General features: G+C 38.7%; 1 protein-coding gene across 5 annotated transcripts in view; it reads left to right on the top strand.

Annotated features, from left to right (window-relative positions):
• LOC122974363 (phospholipid-transporting ATPase ABCA1-like) overlaps window positions 1–21908 on the top strand; it is a 187391-nt gene that overhangs the window by 8698 nt on the left and 156785 nt on the right. The window contains exon 2 of one of the 5 annotated variants that reach the window (XM_044342334.1): window positions 602–685. The exons of the other annotated variants lie outside the window; for them this stretch is intronic. The gene's annotated coding sequence lies outside the window, so the exon portion shown is untranslated. The remainder of the gene's footprint in view (window positions 1–601; window positions 686–21908) is intronic. 5 annotated transcript variants of the gene reach the window in all.

The raw sequence follows: 21908 nt of genomic DNA, 5'->3' as shown, positions 1-21908 counted from the left end.
GCTGCAGTGGTGCTGAAAATGAAATAACTCTTGAGAAACCTGTTTTCTATTATTGTGTAGTGTAGTGTAAATGATTTTAGCACTCATGTCCTTATATTGTATTTTGGCTATTAATGCCAGTATCCAGTAGATGTTTTGTTTTTACTTAATCATATGAATATTAAGAATTGAGCTATTGAGTCAGTTGACACTTTCAAAGTTTTACCCTCATGAAAGTTTCAACTGGAGGTGTCCATCGTCCAATATCACATAATAAATAATTAATTCCTGTGGTGTTCTAGGTGATTTGTCTGTGAGTTCACGGTGGCACCACGCAGACGTTAAAAGGCAAGCATCCAGCTATAATAAGTACAACTTCATTGAATTCTAATCTGTCATTCCTCCACCAAACGCGACCATTAGAGGAAATGGATAGCTATTTAATTGTCTTGCTGTGGCTATACTTCAGCGCTTTCAGTGACAGTAGTGTCTAATACCTTGTTGAATTACCTCCTCCGCTGTATTTTGATTTGAGCTCCACATTAAATTCCTCACCTTTTCGTACGTCTCTTTCTTGACTCTCTTATCTCTCCCCTTCTTCCTGTTTTTTTTTCCTCTTTAGGATTATACAAAGGTATGATTCACATGTGAGGATTAATACTCTCCTTCAGGGACACTTCTCTTTGGCCAGCTCAAAGGATTTAAGGTGAGCTGTGCCATGTGCATATACTGAAGTACATTTTTCTTAAGTATTTTGATAGTCAGTGGGCTGATCATCAAAGAGAGTAGGGACGGTTCACCTTATTTTGTAGGCACCACTCCATATAGTTTATAGCTGTTGTTTTTTTATATTTATTGTCATACAGCTAATGCTTCATTTATATGCAATGTCATGTCTCCATGGTGTCTGCTAGGAACAATGAACGCAATCATAAGCCAGCATGATCTTAATTATTAAAACTCCATATTCTTTATTAGCTTAATAGATCTGGTTCAGACCCTGGCACTTTCCAACACATGAAGCCAATGAACAGTTCATCAAACTGACCGATCCGGAAAAGGAAACGGCGTTTAGCAGTGTGATTAATGGGGTCAATATGCTGCTAACGGGAGACACTAAAACATGTCATTTTAATCATGGCAATGCTTGTGGGAGAGACAAGAGCAAATGATTTCATTACCATTTTTGAGCATCTTGCTGCACTGCGTAAAAAAAAAAAAAAAAAAAAAAAAAAGAAAGAAAAATCCTCCAGCCCTGCAGCACTATGTAAGGATGCCAGGGACAAAGACTGTTGAGCAGTGAGCTCAAAGGGAAGAATGTCTGTCATTTCACATGGCTGTTCCCCCAGAGAGTGGAGGCATAATGGCAGAGAGTGTACAGTGTTTTACTCGGGAAACAGCATGCCATCAGTGTCAGAGCTTAAGTGAACTCTGCATTTTTTATAGGCTGTCATGTTTTGTCAGTGAATCTAGGGTTGTAGGTTCGATAATGTGTCTTTGTGTGTTTTGACACAAGCTTCTGTACAGGGCACTGATTAGGCAAGTCCATGGCTAATATAACCGCATTGGAAAAATGTTTTTGTTCACAGGCCGCCTGGCAGAAATGGCAGCTCGTCCAAGCACTGGTGTATTTGTCACAAGTAATTAATTTTTCCCTCATAAAAACACCCACTGGGATGATGGAAAAGGTGGGTTCATTAACCTTCCTCACCCAAGCTTCCTGTGGCACTTTACAATGTATTGGTTGCTGGTTCCTCCAATCGCCCGTAGCAGAGAATGTGCTGGATTGAAACACTTTCATTCCAAGATGGCTGTTTTGCTCAGGGAATAAAAAGGATTTGCTCGGCGGCTCAGTCCAAAATTTTTAGACGCTTTTACGGCACTTTCACACTCCCGACTTCTTCCCTTGCTGAAGACACATCAGAAGACATTTTGGAACACCCCTCCCCCCCCTCCCAAACCCTGTGTCTTTTTTCCTTGTCCCATCCTCCCTCCCCGGTTTCTCACTATTCCCTCCCCTCTGTCTCACTCACTGCCACCGCTCAGCCTACCCTCCCAAGTGCTTGGGTTGGATTTTGAATCACTTTTTTCACAGTTTATTTCAAATTGACATTTCATGGAGCTTAATCTCCAGGGGGGAACAATGGGTACATTCCATCACACAGAGAGATATGAAAAGCCCTAGACCTTGTGAATGGGAAGTGAGAGACAGAATAAAATAAATAACTGAGTATCTCAGAGTGACCCAGAATACTGATGACAGAAACCACAGTGGTGGGCAACTTTGCATTTCAGCTTGAACACGTTCTCCTCTTTCTATGACTCTCTCTCTCTCTTCTTCTTCTACTTCTTCTTTATTGTCAGTCAAGGCACTTGCAGCCTGCTTACTCAAATGTGCTAAAATATTCAGAGATATCATCCACAGACTGAATGAGGGTTCTTAAAAGGAAAAGGAGGAGCATCTGCGTGTGTGTGCCCTCCCATAGCGTAGGTATGTAGATCAATGCTTGAGGAGCATCTTGACAGCTCAACTTGCTCTGTAGAGAAAGCAATTGGCTTGTTTATACACTGGGAGCAAATGTGATGATACCTTGAAATCAAATTGGCTGACTGTGGTCAGACGAAGAGATTCTGATTGCATCCTTGAAATAATCTTGTCCAGCTGGAAACCACTGGTAAAGAGAAATTTCAGTTAAATTCATTTCAGTATACTCCCTCGGTGTTTTGGTGCAGCTTTAATAATGAAGCAAGAAAACATACTTTTAATTGCAAACCAGCTCCAACTATGTGGATGAGCTCTAGAGAAACAATAAATTCTGAACGCCCTCGGACAATGAATCGCGAATGCTTGTAGACTACAGAAAAGTTCACCAACTGTTTACTAATCGTGGACAAGTTTGTAGAGTACAGATCTGTAAGACCTCTTTTAGCATGAGCAAATAGTTCCACAAAGAAGAAACACACAATCCACCCAGACTTTGTAAGCACCAGAGGTTTCTGGGTGTCATCTCAGAATAACCAACCAAACAGCTAGTGTCATTGATAACTAATGAATTGCAATGAGTACAAGTCGTGTTTTGAGTTAGCAGCACTTGGATTTATAATGTTTTCATTGCTTCATAACTAGATGATTACCTTTTTGATTAATACATATTTCATATTGTTTTTATTCATGTTTATGGAATTGGTGCTGAATTACTTTAAATAGAACCACTGTTGGTATATTAAATGAGGACATTTTCAGAATACTCAAACCTGCCCAGCCCTTAATAGATTTTAATGCTCCCATGAGCATGTTCTTTAATTGAGACTAACTATGATTAGCTTACAAGCACTGCGCAAGTGCATTGAACAAATCAACGACTGGATATGCCAGAATTTTCTTCAATTAAACAAAGAAAAAACTGAAGTCATTGTTTTTTGAGCCAAGGAAGAACGTTTAAAAGTCAGGGCTCAGCTTCAATGTTAAAAACCACAAACCAAGTCAGAAATGTTGGTGTAGTCATGGACTCAGACCTGAATCTCGACAGCCATATTAAGACGATCTCAAAGTCAGCCTACTTTCACCTTAAGAAATTTCAAGGATTAAAGGACTTATGTCTCAGCAGGATTGGAAAAACTTGTCCATGTATTTTTCTTCAGAAGACTCGACTACCGCAAAGATGTCTTTACAGGTCTATCTTAAAAATTGATCAGACAGCTGCAGCTGATTCAGAACGCTGCTGTTCGAATCCTCACTAAGACCAAGAAAGTGGATCATATCACTCTAGTCCTCAGATCTTTACACTGGCTTCCTGTCTGTCAAAGAACTGGTTTTAAAATACTGCTGTTGGTTTATAAAGCACTGAATGGTTTAGGGCCAAAACACATTTCTGATCTGCTGCTATGTTATGAACTATTCAGACCTCTGAGGTCATCTGGGACAGGTCTGCTTTCTGTCCCCAGAGACAAAACTAAACATGGAGAGGCAGCGTTCACTTTTTATGCTCCACATATCTGGAACAAACTCCCAGAAAACTGCAAATCTGCTGTAACTCTCAGTTCTTTTAAATCAAGGCTGAAGACTTTTCTGTTTGCCGCTGCCTTTGATTAAATCAAATAATTATTCATTTCTTACACTGCACTGTAACTTTTGTTCTTGTCTTATTCTATTTTAGCTTGTTTTTGTTTTCTGCTCTCAGCTTTTTAATGACTGATTTTAATTGTATTCTTTTGTGGTGTGTTACTTTGGCACTTTGTCTCGATGCTTTTAATGTTTTATGTAAAGCACCTTGAATTGCCTTGTTGCTGAAATGTGCTATATAAATAAACTTGCCTTGCCTTGCCTATATAGTGTTGCTAATTATTATTGTCATATGCGCAGGGCCTTCTGACACAGGTATTGGATTGCTGCCTAATTAAAAGAACAAATGTGTTTTTGGAAAAAGACAAAGTCAGCTGTGTGTTTGAGAGTGTCGAAATACATGTTCACATTTTAATCAGTGTATGTCCTCCCAAAGTACCTCCAATACAGAATTCAACCCCAGTTAAATAACGATCTATTGCCCACAGAGCTTCCCCTGGCAGTAATTGTCATTTTACTTTAATCATTTGTCATTTGCCTTTTTCCGTCACATTGCAATAGGATCCTTGCTTTGTTTGATTAAGTTTGTATGGTAGTGGATATTTGAATGATACTCAAAGGGAGGTTAACACTTGTGTAGACTTGAGTACAAGACTGAATATAAGACTGTTAATAGACATCCCATTTAATTTTTAACCAAATGCATTTGGGAGCTGGGTTTGGTTATATAGTATAATTAAGTCAGTGTGGGGCATAACCGTTGGAATAGATTGCTTGGCCACCTCTGAAGCGGCAATTCATGCTTTAATGTAACTGGTTGCGTTAAAGCTTCATGCTTAATTCGTACTTGATTTACTTCATCTGTTGAAATGACAGAGAAGCTCTGTATGAACACATAATGGTGAGAGAAGCGACATAATACTTCTCCCGGTGCTGTAGCCAGTAGATGACCTAATTTAAATCCACTATCTCACTTATTTAATTTTATTTGAATAAATTGGTTTAAGTCTAATGATTGTTGCAAACAGTGCTCAAGGAATTTCTTATGACAGTGTTCCCAGGGTGCATCTCTATCTTTATTAATACTATCAAATTAGTCAATTTGGGCACCCTCTGTTGAAGGCTTTTTAACAATGCTGTACCTGATGGCACAATAACTGAAGCAGATGGGTTGATCTCAGCTCTTGGACTTGGAAGACATATTTGAAGGCGGCGTATTAAGTGCACTTCCTCTGGCTTGGACTTGGCTCAGCTAACAGTCATTCGTCTTCACAGTCATCGCTTACATCATTCACAGTCATCCCACCATCCCCAAACCCCAAGGGTGTTGAGGGAAACTCATAGAGAGATTCTTGAGGCTTCATGAGTGGCACCATTATCAGAGCCCAGTAATGGATTACCTTAATGGTCAGTCTGTCACGGTCAATGTTTGTCCTGACATTTCATGTAAAGTTCCGTTCCCCTGGTGAAATATCATATTGCGACGGCCAGGCAGTGGTTGTTTTGCCAAATTGGTTGTCACTGTTTTGGCGGTGCACAGTAATTACCTCCTTGCTCTCCTTCTGACTCTTTCTGCCTGTCGGTCCTTGTATCTTGCCAGTTTAGCTTCAAGGGCGTTGATTTTTTGCACTGGTAATGCTGAAAGGAAAATAGTGTAGGCACAGAAAATGGGAAATACTGTAGGCCCTCTTAACTGAGAACATTTTGACATGCCACAGTAGGAAATGGTGTAAATAATAATAGTAAATAATAGTTAGTCTGCTGGGAAAAAGGCCCACACAGATGTTTTCAGTTATTGTGGTTGAATAGACCTCTGTTTAGGTTGAATTTAAGTGAAGCAGTGCTGGGAATTACATGAGGTCAGCCAACTCAGTGTACCAATAAGAACTAGAAAACGCAAAATTTCAGAAGAAATTTTAAATGTGCTGGCAACCTGGCCATTGCATAAAAATCTGTTTTGCAACACCTTTTTCTGTTGTTTCCATTCCCAAATTTGTTTTCAATTGAATTTAGCATTGAAAAATTATGGCCTGTCAAGTGCATCAGGCCACACCTTCAAAATTTTGGTAACTAATTACAGACAACGGTAAGTGATACCCAAAAACAAAATCATAAGTTTTATTTGGGGTCATCTAAATATGGTATGTACCTAGTTTGGTGAAGATTAAATGAAATATGTGCCAACGGAAGCAAAAAATGGGTTTACCAAAAACCAAAACTTTTTGCAGGCGGAAATGGGCATGGCCTATATCAAAGTCAAATCGGCTTTTTCCAAGGAACACATTTTGCTTTGCTTTGCTAGTGTGAATGCTGACAAGCAATAGTTAGAAAAGGCAATTTCTGAAGAAATTGCAGTGTGAATGCTCGTTGTTGAAAGGCTGACGCTAAACTGGATTACTGGCTTTAATTTGGACGAAGAAACTGCTGAAGGAGTATGAATAAGTTGGAAAAGTGGGAAATGGATGGTTCAAATTAGGAAATCTTAATCAGCTATGTTGAATATTTTCAAAAAGTATGAATGGAATTTAAAAGTTGGAAAAAGTCCTAATGCATGAAAGATGTGGAACATTTTAAGGTTTGAATGGAGTGTGAATCAGTAGATAAGAGTTGAAAATGCATGAAAAAAAAGCTGAAGCTCAGTTTTGATGGAATATTCACACTTTCAAATTTTGAACATTCCATCTATTTACCTACATTGTAAAAAAATGTTGAAAAAAAGCTTTATATTTTGAAAAGTAAAAAAGGTAGAAAAGAAGAAAAGTCATAGCATATATGTCCTCAAAGAACTGAACATTTTGGTATTTGAATGGTTTCTGTAGCTGAAAGTATGCAGAAGTTGTAGTCAAGCAAAAAACATACAGAAGAATAATAAAGCTTAGAAGAACAATAGTGTGAATGCTGAATCAGCATTCACACTAATAAATATGCAGAATAACTGTAGTTGTGCTTTGCACACCTAATGATAAAGGTTTAAGTTGCCCCACCTTAACAGTCTCAACAGAATATGAGGGAGATGTCAATCAAACCTGGTCTGTCCACACCCACAGTCCTGAGAAGTCTAATCAGGAAAACAAATAAAAACACCTGTGTGGGTGTTCCATGGATGTGTGGGGCCTTAGAGGGGCATGTACAATGCAATGAGCATGTCTCAGCTGTCTGGTTGCATGTAAAGCAAACAATATATTGGATTATAGTCAGTTAATATGCCACTCTACATCTGTATGTCATTATAGTTTCAGAGATTGTACTCGTTGAACCAACCATGTTTACCTTTTTTTATATTCCTCTCATGGACAGCATCATCTTTTAGAAAGCTATTGTACTGTTCATGGTACAGAAAATCACCACAGGCAAAATGAGTTTGACACTGGTCCATGGTACAGGCAATGGAGGGTGACATATCCAATATCGAGAGAGTGGCAGGGCTAAATATTTTTGTCAGGCCAGCGGCTTTACTGTGAAGAGATGTGGATGAAGGGTTCATTTGGGTCTGGATTTGAACACAGGATTCTGGAAACAAACTCCAGGCAAATACTTCTCTTTGGTCTGCCCTTGTAGGCAATCACAGGGCACACAAGGACAAATATGGAGGCTTTTACACAAAACAGATGAAGAGGAGACAGCAATCTCAATTATCAGTTTCTTCAGATAAGTCTCTATTAACAGGGTATATTGAGTGGGCATATAAAAAGTACATATAACTACCATGAACAAAAACTCCATCATGGCTTCCAAAAAAGTGTCAATGAAATGAAAATTAATATGGATTTGAGTATATTTAACTTCCTTTTATGAAGGGAAAAGGGATCAGCAACTTAAAGGTGGCCTGTGGAGTTTTCTTATAAACAGACAAAATGTACGTTTACGTTACTCTTCTCAAACCTTTTTTCACTGTAACAGTGTGTCTATTTGCAAAGAGCGGTGGAAAATATATAGGTAGCTTCCCTCTCACTTTTAGCAGGTAAAGTGACAAAAGTCATCGGCAGCAGATTATATCAGATATATTTAATTTACATTAATTCTGTAATGGATAGAATTATAAGCTTGGCTGTTCTCTGGTTAATGTGCTCGCCGGCATCTGTATTCAGCTAAAGATTGTTTTTAGTGAAAAGATGCATCACTCTGTAACACCACTGTGCGACTGCAAATGGAATAAGTGTTTTTGTTAATCATTGGGTACCAAGAGAGTGGTGGCTCTCCTCTAGAGAAATGATCCCAGACAGTTTATCACATCATGTCACTGAAAGAGAGTCCCAGTGAAACTTTGATTCATATGATATCAAGATTTTAATCTGATCCGTTTAATAGTTCTGAATCAGCACCTACAGTATTTGTATAAAGTAGCTCTCAAAGTACAGTAGGCTACAACTGTTAATTGAATGTGTCAGACACAGTTAATTAACATGTCAGATATTATGCTGCTTATCTCATCTTCAGATTGTATGTACAGGTTGTGGACATTAATTAGGTTGCCTAAACTAAAAACTGTAGTGTTTCTGCCTTTTCATCCAACAAAAGATGATTGGACATCTTTGGGTTGCATTTTTGCCTTTAGTTAATAGCATATATTGAAAGGAAAACTTTGATAAGAAAAAGTGGGATAAGTGGACTCAATACTGGTTTTGAATTTGATAAAATACTATCGAACTCCATCCCTATTTGTCACTGAAATGCACTTTATGTGTCTCTGAGGTTTAAGAAACTATATATATATTTTACTGCATAGTGCTACTACTGAAAACTCCACAGGGTATATGTGTCTATGATTTGCCAGTGGGACAAATTAATACCTCATATGTATTGTGCAGCAAGTACTTTGTCATATAAACACTAAATATGTTAAATTTGTTCTATGTACTGCTGCTCTTTTGTATTTTTCTAAAGAATTTGTAACTCTGTCTTTGAATCAGGGACATGCCATCTTGTGGACTACTTATTTAGCTTCTATTTTATTGTTATTGAGAAAAAAAAAGTTCCTCAATTTGCATGATTCAAGATGTAACCATTTACATAAGTAGACAAAGGTGACCATATTGCTAAGTTGTTTAGTTTCCCCCCCCTAAAAAGTAAGTGAGGATAAGACAGATTCCAGGCTTCATAAATTAACTATTGTTCATATCCTGTGAGAGATGGGACAGCATCATTACTCACTGTTGGAAAGCAAGGCCATACTGCCAGAGCAGATATATTATTAGTCAGGGATCTCTAAAGATAAACAGTGTGGGCATCGTGGGTGTCTATACGTTTTCAGCACTTAACTGTGCATTTGTGGTCATTATGGGAATTTTGTAGTCTGGGTGTTCCTGTTTTCTTCTTCTTCTTCCTCTTCTGAACATCCTCTTAATCGTTGAGATGCTATGCAGTTCAACCTGTGTGTTTGTATACAGCTCTATGTCTTGGTCAGCAACTGTCCACCAATGCTGTTTTAGTTCAACCGTGCCTTGTAATGTCATGGTTTTAGCTAGCTCATGCTGCCTGCCCTTACGCCAAGCTACAAGTCAACTTCCTGCTGGGATAACAGCCTGGGGAGTGTGTCACAGTGGAGGAAATAACCTGGGCAAATCGATTGACTGTTTTTTGAAATGCCAATCAGACTTTGAACAGAGAGCAATTTCGATCAGCCTGAGCCGTCTGCACAAGGTGTGAATCCAAGGTCAAACCTTTTAGAAATCCATTGTCACCCAGAGCATTACAGTTTGAAAGACTAGATAAAAATATGTCAAGAAAGAAGCCGTAGAAGAGTGTCTAATGGAAGGTAAAAATACATTGTGTTGACCTTTTGCTTTATACTTATGTAAAGGTAGTTTACCAACCTGCAACCATGTCTTATATTAGGCAACATAATTACCCATAGAGTGATAACTGTTTATATCTGGCGAGGGACAGAACTGATGTAACTGTATGTGTGCATGCTACAGGTTTTTCTAAGTGAAATAGTGAAAAACCACTCTTCACAAAGGTGTAATACTTTATCTCTTCTTTTGCTGGTGCAGTATAGCACTCTGGTGCATTGCAGATATACCATATATTTACATGACAGGGAATGACTTATCTTTACCTTTTGAAGTCACAAGTAGATTGCAAGGAAAATACTATATGTAGTCTAGGGAAAATGCCATGCATGCAGATGCTGCACCAACCTGTGTTGCAGCGTTGGTCTTTATTAAGAGACTGATGCAGCTTGTGCAAACGTCCTCTAGCCAGTTTATCCACCTTTTATCGACTCTTTTACCTCATGCAGTGAGGTGAATCAGAGCAATATCTTGTTCTCAAATACAGCATGAAAAGATACAAGTCAATTTCCTGTATTCTCAGCTAGAGGTAAAGACTGTTACATCACACTGAGATCAATTTATAACATCTGTGTTTGTGTTACCCTGGACATATTTTTGTAAAGAATAGGTTGAGCAACATTGTGGATGTGTGGCATTTTGTGATGAGTTAACAGTGTCTTGCAGCCCAGCTCTCTTGCAATGCATCTTGAGTCCTTTTTTTTGCATATGGAACCTGAACAATGCTCAGTGCACATATCTGAGTAAGACCGTGGTTTTTGGCATTAACATGTAGGACTCCTGTATGGAGCAGGCCCATGTCTATTCACACATGACACGGTGTGTTCACGATAGATAAGCCATTGTTTTCCACTCACCACAATGGCAGCACTGCTAGAAAAATGCAGCAAGTTGGAAATTATTGCCACCAAAGACAAAGAGCATTTTAGTTCCCTGACAGGTTTTCTAAAAGAGTGTTTTGAAACAGAATGTTTGAATATACAGTAGATTATAGGCACCACTGGGGGGAAGCTTGTCCCCACTCCAACATCCCCATGAACCGTTAAAAAACCTTGAAGCCTGCCAAAAATTCATTCATATCATTATATGGTATTAATACGATGTCAGATGACATATTGCTGCCTTGTTTAAGGTATGAGAGCACCCACGACAAATTAAGACATCAAAGTTTAGTTTTAGCGGCCATTTAATTATTATTTTGCTCAGATGCTAGACCTTTTTAAGGAGCATTTTTGTCAAGCATTGGCTTGACTCAAAGTTGAAAATTTAGGATGACTTGGCTGACAGTCAAATGACTGGATATTTTTTTTGTTTGTACTGTGAGTATAGTGTGTGATTTTCCAAGGGAAATGATGTGGACTATTATCTCACACACAGTTTTATAAAGTACTTAATCAAAAGTAAATCTTACAAAGATAATGATGATGCTATAGTGACTGTCTAATGTGCAAGATGATTTTTAAATGTCTTTGTTCTTAACAGAAATTCAGTTAACACATTTGTTTTGTTTTGCTACCTGTCACAGAATGAAGTTCATGTAAGGTCTTGGATGGAATTAAATTAATATTAAGAAACATGTTTAATTCTGATCGCTGAATTCCCACTTTTGATAGTCTTTATTTTATAACCTTTATCAAGGCTAAACTTAAAAGCCCCAGCAGCCTCAAGACAAATCAAACCATAACAACTTGAACTGCTGCACCCTGCGTGGAAAGAAAACACTTGATATTATGTCCTGATATGCTTGCATTTTCCCCTCACAACTTGAACTTAGCTCAATCACAGTATTTCGTCTCTTAAATTGTCTGTCAAATTTGGCATTTAATTTCCTTTCATTTTTTTGTCCATATATTTACAAAGGGACTTAGATCATCTTAGCCTTATAATGCAGAGCCCACGTCTTTTCAACCCATTTTATGTTTTTTTGACAGCAATAAACTGAAAAACTTAAAGGTTAAATGATTTGCTTAATGAAGCGCAACATCTTATCTGTGCCTCATTTCTGAAAAGTGTAAAAAAGCAGGTTAACAACTGGTATGACGGTTGTACTAATTGACAATAATACATGTCCATTTGTGTCTGAGTTGGTGGAGTGCTTACTCCGGGAACACGGCCTACCATTAGCACTCTGCCATTTTTGTCAATGTGGAACCATAAACAGTGGGCATAGCACACTACTCACCAAATTAAAACACTAATTCACTTTGAAGGCTTTACGGTATGATAAATAATGTCAATTTCAAAGTTGTGTACAGTGTGCAAAGTAAACTCTTAAAAGATGTTGCCTTTAAAATCCATTCAGACTCAATATCATCAGAATTGTCAGCTTGTGAATACTTTTTATGCTGAATAATGGGAAAAACTAATTTTCTCCTAGTGTCAATAATCAGACAATCGCTTTTTCTTCCCTCAACACTATGTCCCGTCTTCCAAGTTTTGGTAACATAATTGGATATTGAACCAAGACACTCACACAATACATGAAAATAAACGGGAAGAAAAAGAAAGATAGAAGCTACAAACGAGTCGATTTGTGATGTGTCCCTAACCAATAAATGACTGAATTCTATTACCTGTTTTATTGCTGGGACTGCTGATGAAAACTAGCCTTTTGGCAGGAACATTTGTTTGAATGTTGATTAATATGCATTGTCTCTCTTCAAATAAAAAAAAAAATCTTCAGTGTGCATCCCTTATTACTCATTACCTCATTACTGGGTTCTGATTTTGTCTCTTACTACGCAATATGTCTTTCCTCATTGACCTAGAGTAACAGCTGAAAATATGTCAAAGACTGCTTTTTATTATCCAGGTGAGGTTTTTTTTTTTTTAAACAAAACACTGGTTGATCTCTTTGAGACACCACGTATAAGCATCACTCAGGTCATTCTTTGTCTAGACCTCATATATATGTGGCCATTCAGTGCAAATAATTACTTCTCCAGACCAAGACTGCCTTTGTGTGCTGATGTGATGTGGAAAACTTTTCTCGGTTCCCTCTGTTCAGGCATGCTTCAATGCATGCGTAACACCATTCATACTTTTAATAAGGGTCTGGAGTGCAAAACGTCCAGTGACCTCATCATTCTTTTCAAATGTATAAGATCCTTTTGAAAAGGCTCAAAAAGGGCAGTGTTATCTCAGCAAGTCAGTTCCAAGCACATTGCAGAGATCGGGGGCAAGATGCCGTCCACTAATTGTTTCAGTTGGCAGTAATCAATACGCAATGAGTTGTTATTCTTATTTTGCCTTGTAAAGAAATGATTTGCTGGCACTTTCACATTGTTGGAAATGTCACTGGAAGTAGACAGCACATAATTATGCAATCCAATACAACCGCCCAGCAATAAATACTTCTCTTATGAGGAAAATATATAACACTGTGTTAAAGAGGCTTTGAATCAACCCTATGGTATTTTTTAGGTCTTATATTGTGTATAGGGGGCTGATCAGCAATAATACGATATTATAATTGATATTTAATGTTGATAACAATAGTCACCTAAATGATTGCAATGAAGACAAAGCTTCCAACCAGTACCTACAGTACCATCCAGCTACTGTTTGTTTAGTATTTTAAGAGAATCCAAAATATATTTTCCATTATTCAGAACTTCTGAGGAGCAGAAGGAATTATTTGAGACAGGCTGAGGCTGATGAATGGGATATCATCAAAACACACTAGACGTTGCTGTCAAAATGATTATGTCTTGTGCAGCAGAGCCAGATCTGTCTGGGCCCCAGCTCAAATTTGCCACACACTAGAATAATATGATAGATTTAACAGACTGTGGTAATAGAGTTGTCGATTCAATCTGTTAAAGATGTGTACATACCAGGCAATATACCAGGGAACATGAGGCTTACAACTATCAATATATACAGTATGTCTGAGGTGGTCCTGTGATTTTGGAAACTCACTGATGCAATATGAATATCATCAATATTAACACCTGGGTAGATGGAGGTAGAAGCATTGTCATTTATTTTTTATTTTGTTGTTTATAGCCGGCCTATTCAATTGGCAGCCATTTTACAAAAAATATTTTTGTTAATAGCACATTATAGTGTAGCCTAAATAGTTACAGCACTGCGGCTGTGGTCTAAAATCGGTAAGTAGTTAGGAAACAAAACAAATGTGAGAAACATATTCCGCCTGTCACTACCAAGCAGCAACCTGCGGGGCTGAAAAATGAAGCCAATGCGGAAGTGCCAAAACCTGCATTCTATCTAATAGCCATCAGGGGGCGACTCCACTGGCTGCAAAAACAAGTCTGATTGTATGGAAGTCTATGATAAAATGACCCTACTTTTCTCTTGATTTATTACCTCAGAAAACTGTTTCCTAACGAATTTATGATCTCAATTGCTCAAGTCTTCATCAATACAGCATGATGTTCATTTTGTAAAATATGGTCCAATTTAAATTTGACAAAAAAGCAGTGTATGCTTTAAGGTGTGGCTACGTTGTGATTGACAAGGTGCTACAACGGCGACAACGTTGCTTGCGTAACGTAACCATTGCATATAGGCATAGCTGCTGCTATTTCACAGTGTGTTTTCAGTTCACTAAAGTTGATTGAACATTGTGATCGCCTAAAAGTCTTGTTCAGCATTTGGTTTTAATAAAAGACCCATCAATGAGTCGGGTGATCAGTTTTTCTGGTGAGTACATTTTGTTTTAATGGTTTTAGGCCTGTTTTTTTGCTAGCGAAAATCAGCATTAGCATTAGCATGATCACTGTTAACCATAGATTGTAAATGCACTGTGCTAACAGACCTAGCAGCTAGCGCTGTGGTCAGCTCAACCCTCTCCTCCAAATATGGTCACGTCTGGCTCCAAAATCAAACATGGCGACGGCCAAATCCAAGATGGCGGTGGTCAAATCGCTATACTCGAGGCTTCAAAAGGGCAGTTCACAAACCAATGGGTGATGGTGACTACGTCCATATTTTTTACAGTCTGTGGTCACTACAGGATTTCAGTCAGCTGGCGATGTGAGTTGTGCGTGCGCAAGTGGGCCCGTCATCTTAGACAGCTAAGTACGGCAACACCACTTGGACAAACCACATACATTGCGCCCTTTCAATGTAAGTCCACTAAAAGTGGTTGTTTTTGCCACTAACGGGCTCAGATTGTTATTATGTGTCTGACAACATTACGGAAACGATCCCTACAGAGGAATAAAACTTTTTTCTTTACCTTTCGCTTCATCCGGTCTGTTTGTTATTGTGTCTAACCAAGTCTTGATCAAGGAGAAGTCTCGCTCTGAAATCTTGTGAGAGTTGAGTTGTTGCAGGAAGATAACAGTGGAAACGTGAGTGAGAGTTGGAGAGAGTGCTGGGAAGAGTTTGTTTTGTTGGTGTGCAGAATGCGTAGCTTAGTGTTATCTAAAAGATCTTCAAACTCATGGCTGAATATTTAGCTGTCTTTCTGTAACAACCAAACCCTTGTGAGATTTCAGAATGAGACTTATCCCTGAGCGAGACTTGGTCAGACACAATAACAAACAGATTGGATCAAGCGAAAGGTAAAGAAAAAAAAATCTCTATATGGTCCTTTCCATAATGTTGTCAGACACTTATAATAATCTGAGCCTATCAGTGTCACTTTTAGTGGACATACATGGAGGTACTGGTAGAGAGAAATAGAGTGTGTTATTGGTTACTGTAATTGCCACTTGCTATGATTGTTATGATTCTGTGCACTGATAGCTTTTTTATTCTGTTTCTGCATTTTGTGATGTTCCTGGGTCAGATATGCAACCACAAATATTTTTTTTTATTTCAAAAGTGAAACAACGTTGCTATTTTTTACCACATTCATTTGTGTTTGTCTAAAATTTGTCATTACTACAAGCTAAAAAAAAAGGTTTTTAAAAATGCTGCTGAAAATGTCTGGCCCATATACATTTCATGGTTTTAAAATCTGGCTCAACTGAATATGTCATTGAATAGGCCTGGTCTATGGTGATTATACTCTCTGTTCTTGCCTGTAAAACTCAGTGACACAATTGGAGTTTATACTCAAAAGACTGTCTAGCTGATAGTAAGAGTTGGGTGGAATTTTTAAGTTTTAAAACTTTCTACAGCTTTTTTTTTTTTTTTTTTGAATCTTTTTCTCATTAATTGCATTCTCTGTTATCCATCAAATTCTCAACGTTCTGCTAGAAATGTCAAATTAGCTGCCAGGAACTTGGGTGTCGTCTTTCATTCAGGTTTGAATTTTGAAGCTCCAAAGGGTTGTTCAGTCTTGTTTTCATCCAGACTGTTTCATTAAGAGGCATCTCCAAATGAGGTTTTTAAAAAAAAAAAAAGTTTAAAAAAGTTACTTTTTCTTATATTTAATCTTGTACTGAGTGTTGTAGATCTCCATATTCTGATCTGTTCATCCCCCGCAGCTAGTTTAGAATGACTTTCAACTTAAAAAGAGAGACCAAATTACTCACATTTTTACAGCATCACTGATTTCCAGTTATTTTATAATTGATGTTGACCTTTTATTATTAATTTCTGGAAGAAATATCTATATTATCTTTTGTAGCATGTAAATCAGGTTCTACTACAATCCCTGTGACTGAAGTAGATGTCTTCATGGGTCCACTCGGTTCTGAGCATGCTCCTCAAGACCCAAGCCAACTGCTGAGTAGGGTGAAGGGAACTTTGGCCCTGGAGCAAAACACAATGTATAAAGCCTAAAGGTGAAATTACTGCATGGACTCAGACTGGAAAAAAATCTGCTTACAATCAACTAAACTGCCATTTTGCCTGTGCAAAGTCACTAAGCTCGATCATGCTGAGACAAATTTAGGCCTAAGGTTACTTGATTTCACCCGGTTGGGAGATTTTTTTCACATAATCACTTATATATTTACTTATTTTCTTGCCATCTGTATTTGAAAAAAAGACCATTCAGACTACTCTGCAGCAACTCTGCAACAGATTGAGTCTTAAACTTATTCATAGTAAAAGATTTCCTCTACCATCAATCTTTCTGGATGATGCCAAAATCTGTGTGACACTCCAGATAATGACTTGCGGAATGGTCAAGCTGGGTCTATAAATTGAAAAATACTTTTTCTGTGTCATAGAGGCCAGAGATCTCACTTGCTAGGAGCATACAGGGCTTATTAAGTAAAGCTCTACATGATTAACATTTTGAAAACCGAGAAACACTCACAGATGCAGACACACCTACATGTATCTGTCAGACCTAGGTGAAACACTGTTTGAACAATTAAGATAAGGCTCAAGGTTAGGATTAAGGTTCAAGGATGAGTGTGCTAAAGTAAATTGACTTTAGACACTTTGTAATAATGCACATCATGTCACCACCAAGTCTATGCTGTGTACCTATTGTGTGAAGCTTGTAAAAAAAAAAAAAGAAAAAAAGAGTGATAATATATACCAGGACATAAAACATTAAAGTATGTGTGCCTTAATATTAGCATTCTAGAGACTGATTGGCAGGTGAATTGGTATAAAGATTAACAACCATATGCAGTGAATTTGAATCCTGATGGTCCTGACTGCTTGTCATTTGGATTTAAATGAAAATTTAACCTTGTGTTATTTATGTGGTTCTTCATGTTGAGTTACCTGTTTATTTAAACTTAGCTTCTGAGACTGAAAATTAGGTATTTACAGATAACACAGACATGCCATTCCACAGTGAAGCAGAGCTTATATTTCCAGGAGGGATAAAGATAAAAAAGCAGAAATTCTCATTAGTGGTGCTTTTATCTTTGTTGCAAATGTTGGACTGTCTTTTCCCTGCTTTGAAAATGAAGACTGTAAAGCGTTGTGATGTGGTACATTTGGGAAATGTTTTTTAGAGTTAAAAGTTTGGAACAATAGCTTAGATGATAACATAAATATTATTTGTCTCTTGTCTATGTGAGTTACCTCCATAGTTACATGTCCGTCCCTTATAATTGGTAAATCAGTTATCTTTGAAGAACATAAAATGCATACATATTTCACTAGAGGGATCAAATTGTAGGGTTACTGAGTATTTTGTTCAAACTAGGGCTATTAAAAGACATAGAGATACAGCACTGCGTCTCGCTTGAGTCAATGTTGGCATGAGTGCCATCTGTATAACAGAGTTAATATCATCCAGTTGAGCTATTGATAACATACTCGCTATGGCACCCAGGATCCCAAAAGACTTGTTAAAAACCTTTTCAGATGAAAATATTCACCAATACAAGTGAGCGCTACAGCTAGTCAAGTTGATGGAGCTGCACCAACTATTGCAGATGACACTGGTGCTGACTTTGGCTCTATCACTATGCTGGCAAATGGCTTGCTTGGCATTATTATTCCTGTGGTTCTCCACGCCAGCATGGCAGCAGGTGTCACACCTGGTTGTGGCCTGGCGGACTGTTAGCCCATTGATCATGGTCTGTCCATATGCACAGCGGAGAAAACTTTTTTTCTCTGTCTAATTTGGTAGGGCCAGTCTCTCAAACACTGCAGTACCTGCTAAAGGCTGCTGCTAACACCCACTGTTGGCCTGGGGATGTGTAGGCAACCATGTGCTTCCTCCAATACATATGGATTCACTAATCATGTTCAGCTGTCAGCAAGTTGCTTTACCCAGACAACATAATATGTGCAGAGGTTTATGCTGGCCCCCCTTATCCCAATGCAATATGCCCAGTTAGACCAATTAGCAGGAGTCACTAGTCCAGTAACAAACTGCTTATCATCATTTTCCCATCCCATCATTAGCATAGAAAGTGTTCATGTGATTTAGAGCTGAAACAATTAGTTGATCAAAACATTTAATCTGCAACTTTTTATCCAAGGAGGCTTGAATCGAAGGACTGGACTTGGTTGTAGATATTTGAAGACAGTTTGCCTCTCATCCAAGGGGTTTCTTAAGTTCTAACTGACTGGTAGGGAATACCAGGTATTTAACCTTGGTAGGGTCGTTATCAAAGTCATTGATACCACTTGGTTCGTTAGTGCTCCTGGCTGTTGTAACGACAGTTGTACGAGTCGTTGGAGACACCTGAGGCCAAGTGTAAACGACGTTGTTGGAGTTGTCACAAGGCCAAATGTGAATGGTTGTTAAGTCTGGGAAGAGATGAAAGGACAGCATTGTAGGTGGGGGATAAGTGGTGTTGTAACCACAATGACTCTAACAACTGTCGTTACAACAGCCAGGAGCACTAATGAACCAAGTAGTATCAATGACCTTGTTAACAACCCCACAGAGGTTAAATACCTGGGACTCCCTACCAGACAGTTAGAACTGAAGAAGCTGCTTGGATGAGAGGTGAAACGTCTTAGATTATCTACAACCAAGTCCAGTTGTCCTCGATTCAACCCTCACTGGATAGCCATGACCTGGATGAATGAGAATCTTCACAGATCCGCAACTTTTTGATAATATACTAATTGTTCATTTTAATATCATAGTTTCCAAATATTTTCTGATTCTAGCTCTTCAAATATGGGACTTTGCTGCTTATATTTGTCAAATACTAAACTGAATATCTTTGGGTTTTGAACTGGTTATATGAAATAACAATCTTAATATGTCATGTATGTTGTATTTATGTGAAAGAATTCTTTCTAAGGGGCTGTTATGTTAACATTGATCAGTTTTCTAATGAAACATGCAGTGCAACCCAGTATTTTTAGCCCTGCTGCAGCATGGCTCTAGGAATGGCAATATTGGCTCACAACTTGATCCAGACTGAAATATCACTACTGGACTCATTATTGGATGGATTGCCAGTAAATTTTCATTGTCCCCAAAAGAAGAGGCCTATGGACTTTGGTGATTTCCCGTCTTTTTGTCAAGCACCACCAGCAAGTTGACACTTTTTTTTTTTTTTTTTGTCATGTCTCGACAACCATTTGATAATTACCATGAAATTTTGTACAGTGTGAGGTTACATTTATATAAAAGCAATCTTAATATGTCATGTATGTCGTATTTATGTGAAACAATTGCCTGGTTTAGCATCTTTTTCGCATGTCTGGTGCATGTTCTGCTGTGATGATGTCCTTTTGGATGATGACTTAGCTTTAGTGGCTTTTGGTCTGTTGTTTACCTCCGAATGCCACTGAGAGACGCTCTCGCGGGCTTAACTGGCTGCACGGGTCTCGGTGTTAGCTTCTGAGCAAGTGGTGCTAATGCTAGCTGTGGCATAACTATTGGGCTCACCGACAGGCAGCCTGTCCACAACAATTTACCTGTTCTCCAGCTGAACCTCTGGTGAGACATCAGTGGAACTGTGCTTGTTGTTTCTGACTCTTATTTTACCCCAGACAGTGTCTGTCCAGAGCTCAGGGGTTGACACTGTGGGGGTAGAACAGGTGTTCGGTCTTCCTCCCCTGTTTAGCCAGTATCATATATCCAGATCCGTTGTGGTTTTGGACTCAAGTTGTTTCGGGCCGGGCCAAGGAATAGTGTCTACATAGTCATTGGCGTGGGGCTCATTATATCCGAAAGCTGCCCTGCAACATGCATTATGTCCCTGGATTTGATCATCAGCTGGTTCCAGGACAGTGGCGTGGGAAGCAGCAAGCAGAGTGTCAATAAGTTTTTCATCCTCTTATATCTAGGAGAGTTGAGAGATTCGTTTTTCAAGCTCTGTGATTTTCTGGCTGCGCTTGGCACAGCTGTTCCATTAAGTGGAGGGAGAGGAGAGGGGAGGCAACTTGGTTCCAAATCTTCTCTCTTTTAGGGTATTTTCGGCCATCAAAGTTCTTATCTTGGCAGTTAATCCCCAATTGTCAGTATGCCTGTCAAAATCTATTAGTTCAACAAGTTGTTGAGCAGCTGTCCTTGTAAAGATAGCATAAGGTACTCAACTATTGTTGCAGAGCTCAGCACGTCATCCACCACAGTCGCCATGTTGTGCGCAGATCAGGGCTCTGTGTTGGCCATACCATCTGTTGCAGAACTCCTTGTTTTATTTGTTGCTGAAGACAGTTCTTTATGACTCTGGCTGTATGTTTGGGGTCATTGTTATTTTTCAGAATAAATGTAGGACCAATCAGTCACCACCCTGATAGTATTGCGTGATGGATAAGAATCTAAACATCTAAAGTGCCTAAAACTTTTGCACAGTACTGCATATACATTTTTTGTTCCTCCTGGTATTGCAGCACTGCCTTTTCGTAACAGCAACCTGTTGGTTTTTTAAGCTAGTTAGTGTTGGACAGTTTCAATCCCTGCCAGAGGGATTGAAACCGTCTTTCTTCTGGTGGTGGCTGTTGATCAATCTTTGATCAAATTTCAAGGTGTTTTTCTTACACCATGTTCTCACTGCAGTCCATACACTGGTGATGTCAAACTAGACTACACAAGTTTAAAAAAAGAAAGTGTTGTTCTGCCTCTGCACAGTCTGTGTGGGCTGTGCTGGCTGAAGTCAAAACAAACACAGTTGTACCAGTGGCCGGCAGTCAGGAAGAAGCAACAGCATCTGTTGTGGAAGGCTGTCACTTGTTTTCCTCAACTTTTCTGGTTTCTTTTTCCCAGTACAACTCTCCACCTGCAAAGAGGAAGACATAACACAGAATAGAAAGCCAGAATCCCACAGTGATCCTATAGGACTGTCTTATGTTTATCCCTGCCAAGTGTCCATCATCTGTCCAGTCTGTCTGGAGGAACATGGTTAACAAGCACCTGTGTGTTTACTCATCACTTCATCTATAGGGAGAAAGAAATTGTAACAAGGGCAGAAGGAGGCCGGCTAGTTTGCAAGTACACAGTCTCATGGAGCTGTCAGTGGTGTTCAGTCGGGCACCCCCCCCAGTTCTCAGTAAGCAGCCTGGGATATTGACTACACTTACTTGGGTATTTGGCTGTGATTATTTCGTATATTTTGTATCTTGAAATTGATTGAAATGCAAGCACCCAAAGATTTAGCCAAGTAATAGTTCTAGCTTGAACTTTGATGCACATAAATAAGTCAGTTGGTGAACTTTTCTGTATTTGAGTACCCACGAGCTGGCAATAAACTCAACAAGGATCGCTAAGGAGCTTTTTTATTCTTTGCACCGGGTCATGTAATAAGAAATATTGTTTCTGCTGTAGATCATAGCAAACG

The sequence above is a fragment of the Thunnus albacares genome, chromosome 22, assembly GCF_914725855.1.
Source record: "Thunnus albacares chromosome 22, fThuAlb1.1, whole genome shotgun sequence".
NCBI classification, from domain to species: Eukaryota; Metazoa; Chordata; class Actinopteri; order Scombriformes; family Scombridae; genus Thunnus; species Thunnus albacares.
The sequence above is the reverse complement of the archived record's forward strand: the minus strand, read 5'-3'. Positions and strand labels throughout refer to the sequence as shown.